Here is a 10,061-nt window from a genome sequence, read left to right as displayed (position 1 = left end):
AAGACAAACAGCCAGGTGTTTTGTCTTCCCCAGAACCAGACCAGCAACAACAACGTTGTCTTCTTCTTCCACTCGCGTGTACGTGCCACAGCGGATGGCATGCATGATGGCATGTGGCATTACTCCCTCTCTCAGAAAAGCATCGTCTCGATGCGGGTTATGCGCCCTAAAAAAAGGAGGAAAGAAAAACAAAACGTCACTGTACAAACAAAACAATTGTGTCCGTAAGGCAAAACGAACATGCTTCCGTCACTGAAGAAGTAAATAGAGAAAGGGGGACACAACAAGAACAGGCATAAAAGCAACAAAAAGGAAGAAGGTAAGTAGCCATTGTAGGGAAAGTCACTAGTAAGAGGTCATCATCATCATCATCAAGTCACTCTACGTTCGATTAACGACGCGAGAAATATGGCTTCAGCCTTGAAACATGAACGACATCAGTTTGTGGAAGCCGACGGGAACGTCTGGGGGTGCCTTCTGGGAGAACCTCATAGGTTACGTCGCTGAGTCGGCGTAGAACCTTGTAGGGGCCGAAGTAGCGCCGCAGTAACTTCTCTGACCGGCCGCGCTGTCGGATGGGGGTCCACACCCAGACTTCATCGCCTGGTTTGAAGGTAACATCTCGGTGCCGAAGATTGTAGCGGCGTGCGTCTGCAGTTTGGCGACTCTCAATACGGCATCGGGCGAGTTGACGGGCCTCCTCGGCGCGTTGAGCGAAAGTGGCAGCATCCGTGTTAAACAGTCCCTGGTTGTCGGGGAGGAGCATTGCGTCGAGCATTGTAGTGACCTCTCGACCATGCACTAAGCGGAATGGGGTGAAACCTGTACTTTCTTGCACCGCAGTGTTGCAAGCAAAAGTTAGGGAGGATATCATCCCAGTTCTTGTGGTCAATGGCCACATACATTGACAGCATGTCTGCAATGCTCTTGTTCAGCCGTTCAGTGAGTCCGTTTGTTTGAGGGTGATAAGCCGTGGTTTGGCGATGTTCTGTGCCACTGAGCCTCAAGACTTCCTGTAGCATCTCTGCGGTGAAAGCTGTTCCACGATCAGTAATTATGACAGCTGGCGCTCCGTGACGGAGGACGATATTGTTGACGAAAAAGTGGGCGATGTCAGCAGCGGTAGCTTTGGGCAGGGCTTTGTTTCGCAGTATCGTGTTAAATAATCGGTGGCGACCACAATCCACCGATTTCCAGACGCAGACGTGGGGAATGATCCCAGCAAGTCCATGCCAACCTGATGAAATGGTGCTTTCGGTGTGGCGATTGGTTGTAACAGTCCCGCTGGTCGGACAGGTGGAGTCTTACGACGTTGGCAGTCGCGACATGTCCGAACGTAATGCTGACAGTCTTCGTGAGACGTGGCCAGTAATAGGAGCGACGAATTCGTTGCAATGTGCGCGTGTAGCCAAGGTGTCCGGCCGATGGTTCGTCGTGGCAAGCATGTAAAATATCGTCACGAAGCGAGGTCGGCGCAACTAGCAGGTAAGTAGCTTGCGTATGGTCGAAGTTCTTATAAAGGACTCCATCCCGGAAACAAAAGGAGGCTAGCGAGCGTGCGAAATTTCGAGGAAGACTAGATGTGCGCCCTTCCAGATAGTCAATTAGTGGGCTGAGCTCCAAGTCGTCGCGCTGTTGTTGAGCCAAGTCGGTTGCTGATACAGAGGAAAGGAAAGTGTCGTCCTCATCAATGTCTGCGTTGGCACTTCCGACTGGTGCACGTGAAAGACAGTCAGCGTCGGTGTGTTTGCGTCCTGACTTGTGAATGATGGTAACGTCAAAATCTTGCAGCCGAAGTCTCCACCGTGCCAGACGACCTGAAGGGTCTTTGAGATTGGCGAGCCAGCATAGAGAATGGTGGTCGCTAACTATTCTGAATGGTCGTCCGTACAAGTATGGTCGAAACTTTGTTATAGCCCAAACAGCAGCTAAGCATTCTTTTTCTGTTGCAGAGTAGTTTTTCTCTGCTGATGATAATAGGTGTGTTCGATTCCGGCGTGGTGCGCGGAACCGGTGCTGCAAAAGTTCAGATGGTGCCACTGCAGTGCAAGCTCAGTGCAGATGGTGCAGGTGCAGCGCCATCGCGTCTCGTTTTTCCTCCTTTCAATTGAGGGCGCTGGTGCATTGCCTGTCGTCTGCTCTGCGCGCCCGCAAGGCCTGTCGTCTGCTCTGCGCCCGCACTGAGCCGAGGGAGTGTCGCAGGAGAATTGCCTCTTCGTTTATTTGTTCGCCTTTGCCTAGGATCTCCTGCTGCCATGGAATGTCTTGCGTACAGCGTTATGGAGCTCATGGACTCAGACAGCGAAGATGAAGAGGCCGATGCGTTGTTGTGCCATTTCGGCGTACAACTTGTCCGCAGCGACCGGAACAGAATTCCAACCTACTACGAGAACGTAGTTGGTCGCTATTACGAGTTTGAGTTCAAGCGACTGTTTCGACTTTCGAGGGACACTTTCGAAAGACTGGCTACAAGGTTTGAACATTCACCTTTTTCCCTAAGCCGCACGGAGGACTCCCGCAAATTCCAGCGGGCAAGACGTGCTTAATAGCGCTAAGCTATTTGGGGTCTCAGACTAGTATGTACAAGATCGCCGACACGTTTGACGTGTCCGAATCGTCTGTTTCGCTCTGTCTGCGCAGGATTCTGCAATTCCTGTTCAGCATCAGTGCGGAAATCATATCGCGGCCAACAGGAGCAGAGCGCGAAGCCTGCAAAGCTGGCTTTTTGACACGGAGCAAAGGAAAAGGTACCACAAATACAATTGGCAGTGTAGACGGGTGTCACATTGAGATACTGAAGCCAAAGGAGTCGCCAGCATCATATTTCAATAGGAAAAAATTTCCCTCTATCATACTGCAAGGCATCTGCGACTCCAAGAGCCGCCTCATTGATGTATTTGTGGGTTTTCCAGGGTCGGCTCACGACTCTCGCGTCCTGGCGAACAGCACCTTTTTTGATGATGCTGAAGAAAAATGTGGCGGAGACTACATCCTTGGCGACGCAGCATATCCGCTGCTGCCTTGGTTGCTGACCCCCTACAGAGATTGTGGGACCACATTAGAACCTTTCAAGACGCGCTTCAACAAAAGGCTCAGCCAACAGAGAGTGGCCATCGAGCATACCTTCGGTATGTTAAAACAGAGATTCCGAAGGCTCTACTTCATCGACGCCGATACCATTGACCAGTGTTGTCTTGTCATCCTTGGAGCATGTGTGCTGCACAACATGTGCTGTGAAAGCATTGACGACTTAAGTGACTTTTCCGACACCAGCTTTAACAGCAGTGAGATAGAAAATGAGGACGATTTTCAAGTCACAACCACTGCAGCCATCCGTGAAGCGTGCGAGCTGAGAAGGAAAAGAATCGCCGAGACACAGTGCTAAACAGGCGTCACGGTTGAGTCGCAGATGCGAGCATGCAGTGCAATGTGTGCACTTTCAGGTCTATTTTCGACACGTGTTATAACGCTGTTTCCTGCATTTACAAGAACCAACAGCCCAAATGTGCACCTTTCGCAATTCTGCGGAGTGTTTTTCTCCGATGCTTTCATACGTATAGTGAGTTGTGTGTTCAGTGAAACCTTGATACAAAATAAAAACGGTTGAAAATGTTTATTGCCTTTTTTCGCACGCTGAAACAAGCCTTTCCAGCAGCTGCATTTTTTCTCTGTGGCGCTCCGCTCTTTTTTCTTCCAATTCTTCCATTTTGGCAAACAGCTTTGCTAGTGCCGAGTTGTCTTTCCTGGGGGCTTTCCGAGTCTCGCTGCTCGACCGCGATTGTTCGGAGTCCGTCGGTTCGGTACGTTCAGGCTCTTCATCAACGGACTCCTGTAACAAAACATAGTAGTACAAAGTAGCCGTTAATTAACTTATGTTTGAATATGTCCTGTTTGAAAGTATATACTCCTATGCAAATGGAAAAAAAAATATCCACGTGTGTGCATAACCTTGACTCTTTTTTGAAGACCGATATATCACGCTTCCATTGGTCACATCTCTCCGCTTTCATTTCGAGAGATCCCGGCACTGTAGAGCACGATGGGCTTGATGCTGTGCTCTTTCCCGAGGACTTCTTCGAGCTCCCTGGTCACGAAACAACAGCGGCAATTAAATACAGCAAATATTGTGGCACTGCCAATTGCATCTTACGAGCGGCAGATGAGCAGTGCATTCGCATTATTATCGAATTCAATAGTGTACACTTATTTACTATAGCCCTTCACGTTCGCGAAAAAGAGAAATAGAAAAAAACGTAGTTAATTAGGTATAGTAATTTCAAGTAATCCTTAAGGGTGTCGCGGTGGCCGACACCTGCTTTCTCATGGGAAAAACGGTGTGGTTGGGACCCTTATGCAATGTTCTGTGAACGGGATTTCGACGAGGATCGTGCTGCTCCTTTGCTTGACCGAACGGCGCCGCTAACAAGAACGAGAGAGTGGCCCGCTGTTTGGACTCGGCGGCTGAGTGCAGGCGTTAATTAGAACGCCGAAAGAACAAAAATAATCTCTTAGCTTAATAAGCAATTCGGAGATATGTAAAATAAAATTGCGGTATATGTAGAAGCCTTAGCGGCATCTAGTAATTGACATCGACCCTTTTTTTAATACAGCACACAAATTCTAAATTACCTTTGCCATAACCTGAATCAGGAAAAGACAACAGTATATCATGTATATATATGCATTCGTGATTCGATGTTTTTTTCTTTTTTCGTCTCTCAAAAGGCCGACCCAGACCGTTTTCGTGGAGTTAAGATCCCCCAACCAACAAAGAACCCGTCGGAACGTCCCAATGCTTATTTTTGTTTTTGGCGTGCACCTGCGTGGATTCGAACTTATTTGATGCTATTATTTTCGGCAATAAAAATTATGCTACGCACCTTTCGAAATCGCAGTGAGTGGCAGCCTCTCCCGACTGTTTATTTTTATGAGTGTTCTCTTGTACGCGCGCTCCAGAGATTTCCATTTGTTTTGTACTTGCAACGGCGTCAGTAATCCGGAATACTTCTTATTCAGCTCGTCAGCAAGCAGTTCCCACATGGTCTTCTTGTTCCTGCAGTACGCACTGAATATATAAAATATGCGACAGAAGTAAACAGTTGCTACATTTACCTTATTCCACCTTTCTGTCCCAGTCGAGCTTTCATTTCTTTATACATTGAAATGAGCGTTCTTGTTCTTCTGGCGCTCCAGAGCGCTTCTTGCGCGTCGTCTAGTGCAGAAGGCGCCGACGTTGAGGGCAGCGACGGCTGACGTTCGCGTTAAGGCGACAGCGCTGCTGCTTGTTCAGCCAGCCTCTGCTCCGGTGCTGAATCTGACGTACGCTGTTGGGACGCTTTTTCCACGCGCTCGACAGCTGCCGGCAAGCCTCTCGCGTCGTGAAAGACGCGATAGCAATCACCGTCTGAAAAATGAGAGCACCTCGAGCTTACCACCACAGTTTATCGCCGAATGAATAATCCACTGGCTGAGATAAATGAGCTCCCCAAAAAAAGAAGGCGCAGACAAACGCCACCTTTGATCATGTCACGTTTCTTTGCGCCCAATTGACAAACTCAGCCAAGAATTTTAATAGATAAATTCACTCACCAGCTGTTGCATGCATCTCCGCGCTGCCGTCTGCCACTATAACGCCGCTCTCGTCAACAACTGGAAATAACTCTTGTTGGACACCGTTTACATCAACGAACAGTGCCATGGTCGTTCAAGCACAGTCAAAACACGTCGTCTGCGCGTGTCGTCTGCTTCTGAGCTGCACCGCGACGGCACCACCTAGCGAGCAGGTTCAGGAATTCTCTGCGCCGCGGCGGCACCATTCCTGCACCGCGCTGCAATCGAGCACTGCGGTGCAGCGCACCAGAGAATCGAGGATTGCGAATGTTCGGCTGGCATAGGCAATCACACGCTCTAGGCCATTTTGCCATTGAACTAATACAGCTCCAAGTCCGACGTTGCTGGCATCGGTGTGTAGCTCTGTGGCAGCGGTCTCGTCAAAGTGACAGAGTACAGGGGGAGCCTGTAGATGGATTCGCAGGGTATCGAAGGCATGTCGCTGTTCCTGACCCCAAACAAACGGTACGCCTTCTTTCGTAAGGTGGTTGAGGGTTTCAGCGATTTTAGAAAAACCTTTGACAAAGCGTCGGCAGTAAGCGCACAGCCCCAGGAATCGGCGTAGATCGCGCTTGTTTGTTGGCACGGGAAATGCGGCGACGGCGCTTGTTTTCTCAGGGTCTGGGCGGATACCAGCGTGACTCACGACGTGACCAAGAAACTTGAGTTCCTCGTAGGCAAAATGACATTTCTCAGGTTTGAGAGAAAGTCCGGCTGTTCGAATCGCCTCAAGAACTGTCTGTAGGCGCTGGATGTGCTGTTAAAAAGTGTCCGAGAAGACCACCACGTCGTCTAGGTAGACATGATTGCCATTTGAGCCCCAGTAAATTTAGTGGAAAAGCCAATTAGATAAAAGAAAATTATGGGCAACGGTAACGCGTGTGGGTCCTAAGAGCGTTGGGACGACGAGCACAGAAACCGGGCTTTTTTTTTTTTTAATGAAGATGAAGTAACACAAGACGCAGTGGGGCGAAACTTGCCCAATGAAAATGATAGAAAAAATAAAAATAAAAAGAAATAAAAGAAAAGAAATGAACAGAAAGCAATCCAGACGCAGGTACAAGGCCAGGCGGCCCACACGGCCTAAGGCGACCAAAGCACAGCCGAAACACACACAAGTTGCCAGCAGGCACCACTGCAGACAGTCTGCGGTGCGTCTATGCAGGACGGAGAGCAGGCAAGGTGCAACGTGGGAATCCTGGCCCCGAGTCCAAGTGCGCAGGTCCCCGACCGGTAGCAAGAGACCACCACGTCGTCTAGGTAGACATGATTGCCATTTGAGCCCAGAAAGAACCGTGTCCGTCATTCTTTGAAAAGTAGCTGGCGCTGAGCATAAGCCGAAAGGAAGGACTTTGAACTCGTAGAGGCCGTCAGGAGTTATAAAAGCGGTCTTTTCGTGGTCACGCTCGTCAACTGCAATTTGCCAGTAGCCACTGCGTAGATCCATGGAAGTATCGAGCGTTCCGTATGCGGTCCAAGGAGTCATCTATTCGGGGTAAAGGATAAACGTCCTTCTTCGTGATCTTGTTCAACTTTCGATAATCAACGCAAAAGCGCAGGGTACCATCTTTTTTCTTCACCAACACATTAGGGGAAGCCCAGGGACTAGTCGATGGCTGGATGACGTCGTCCTTGAGCATCTGCTGGACTTGCTGACGTATGGCGTCTTGTTCTTTTTGCGACACCCTGTAGGCATGTTGTCGAACAGGTCTCTCGGTAGGCTCGGTGATGATACGATGCTTGGCAAGCGGCGTCTGTTTGACCTTCGATGTTGTAGCGAAGCAATCTCGAAATTAATCGAGTATATCCAAAAGACGCGCCCGTTGTGCGGAAGGTAGATCATGGTTTACGTCGAGAGTGCTTGCGAATGGCGTGCCGGAATGGTCGCACGACGAAAGGGCAGCTAATGTTGAGGGACCCGAGACGTCGGCATTGTCTTCAAGGTATGCGATCGCGGTGCACCTTGTAAGATGGCGATGCTCCTCGCTGAAGTTCGTGACTAGTGGGCGAGCCTGTCTATTTCTGGGTTGAACAAGACCTCGGGCAACGCAGATTTGTTGTGCAAGAAGGAGACAAATTTCCCTCCGCGATGAGAGTGTCGGGGACGTCCTGCTCACATTCAACGCTGACAAAGAGGCTGCTACGAGGAGGCAGAGTCACAGATTCGGCGGACACGCGTAGGGCTGTCTTCGAGAAGTGGGTGTTACCAGCCTCAGCTTCAGGATGAAAGGGGTCCTCGAACGACACTAGCAACTCACGTAGATTAATGATTGCGCCGTATTCACGAAGAAAGTCCAGTCCCAGAATGAGCGGACGGGAGCACACAGGTAATACGAGGAAGAAGCCCGTGAACGTCGATGCACGTATCCGAATACGTGCTGTGCACATTCCAGTCGGCTTCACCAGATGGCCACCTGCCGTGCGCAACGGGGGTCCTTGCCATGCGGTCGTAACTTTCCTCAGTTTAGATGCCAGGGCGCCGCTCATAACTGAATAATCGGCGCCAGTGTCGACGAGGGCAGTGACAGCATGATTATCGACGAATACGGTGATGTCGGCAGAAACAGTCTTGCTACTCTCGGAAAATAACGAAAAATCTGAGCGGTCATCATCGGGTCGTTGCGTCGAGGGAGGCTCTTTGACAGTTCGTTGGGAAGCGACTTCACCCCCAGAAGCCGCGGTTCCTAGTTTCCCCTGTGGGGACTCGTTGACCGGCTTCTGAAAGGAGCGTAGGACGACGAGGGCAAGCTAGGTGACATGGAGCGGCGAGGCGACGGTGATCGTGATTGGCGGCGTTGAACAGGGGGAGGAATTTGCTGGCCCGTAAGGTACGCTTCGATTTCACGGGGGCGCTCACCGTAGCGTGGGCACCGAGCATCACGGTGGAAGCCGCGGAGACCGAGTTGGCGGTACTGACAAGTACGATACACGTGGCCCGCCTCGCCACAGTGGTAACATAGCAGACGGTTATCCGACGTGCGCCACACGCTTGCCTTGGTAGCGTTCTGTCTTGAGCCGGACGGCTGATACGTGGGCGCGCTCGGGAACCATGACGCAGGGGGCGAAGTCGAAGAGGCGTCCTGGAATAGATGACTAGGCGGGTCCATTGCCCGCAAAGTAGGACCAGTAGCGTGTGGTGCAGGAGATCGTAGGGCCGCCGCATAAGTCAGGACAGGGACCTCAGGTCTTGGTGGTGGGAGTGGTGCGAGTGGTGCGACCGCCTGTCTGATTTCGTTTCTGATGACGTCCACGAATGCTGGCGCGGTTGGTTGAGGTCCCACTGCTTGGAGTTGGCGGAGCTCGTCCCGCACGACACTTATGAAGTCTGCGAGGGCCTGTATCTCGCTGTCAGACCCGATAGAGCATGCCGTGGCCGTTATGTCGTGGCGTTCGTACTGTGACGACCGCTGGTGGAGAGTACGTTCCATCGTGGTCGCTTCACTGATGAACTCAGCCACGGTCCTTGGTGGATTGCGTACTAGCCTGGCGAACAGCTGTTCTTTAACCCCACGCATCAAATGCCGCACCCTCTTTTCCTCGGACATCGCAGGGTCGGCCCGCCTGAAGAGTCGAAGCAGGTCCTCGACAAACATCGAAACTCTCTCGTTTGGTCGCTGGTTCCGAGACGAGATGGCTTGTTCCGCTCTCTCTTTCCTTTCGGTGTTGCGGTACGCGTCGCGGAGCTGGCGCCTAAACTCTTGCCACGTCACAAAGGAACCCTCGTGGTTCTCGTACCATGTTTTGGCAGAGTCTTCTAATGCGAAGTAAACCCTCCGCAGATTGCGTCCTTCATCCCATTCATTGATGCTGGCAACTCGATCAATGTGGTCGAGCCAGCCATCAACATCCTCAAAAATGTCTCCGTGGAAAGACCGTGGTGTCTGCGGTGCATGAAAAACATGCGGGAGCGGAGAAGAATAGGCGTCGTTGGTTTGACTCGCCTGGCTTATAGTCGAGGTTGTCATCTTGTCGAGTCTTGACAAAGGACCGAATTCGGGGGGTAGTCCTAGCAGGCGGCGGCTGCTTCTTGCTGTGGGAGCTGTGGCTGTCTCCAAGTTGCTAGGAGTCACGGCTGGAAGTTGGGAGCCAAGGTGCATGTACCGAGCGCCTCCACCAGTGTCACGGGCGAAATAAGACAAACAGCCAGGTGTTGACGTCTTCCCCAGAACCAGACCAGCAACAACAACGTTCTCTTCTTCTTCCACTCGCCTGTACGTGCCACAGCGGATGGCATACATGATGCATGTGGCAATATGATAGGCTTCTAAACTGACACGTGCAGTCTTGTCTAAGCTCTTACCAAGAATTATGGTCCCTTCAAATCGAGTGCTGTTTCTGAGACCCTCCTTCAAAAGTTGAAAAATCGAACGGGACGTACAACGGCTGAGGACCACCGGAAGGCCCTTAGACCTGAGGTTGTACCGTATGTTGATAAGCTTTCCCACAATCTA

The 10,061-nt window shown here is 51.0% G+C and overlaps 1 pseudogene; it reads left to right on the top strand.

Annotated features, from left to right (window-relative positions):
• The first annotated feature begins 2,255 nt into the window (after positions 1-2,255).
• Positions 2,256-3,487, top strand: LOC119395662 (uncharacterized; annotated as a pseudogene).
• Positions 3,488-10,061: the final 6,574 nt, after the last annotated feature.

This window comes from Rhipicephalus sanguineus, chromosome 6 (assembly GCF_013339695.2).
Source record: "Rhipicephalus sanguineus isolate Rsan-2018 chromosome 6, BIME_Rsan_1.4, whole genome shotgun sequence".
Lineage (NCBI taxonomy): Eukaryota > Metazoa > Arthropoda > Arachnida > Ixodida > Ixodidae > Rhipicephalus > Rhipicephalus sanguineus.
Note: the sequence above shows the minus strand (reverse complement) of the source record. Positions and strands in the feature narration are given on the sequence as shown.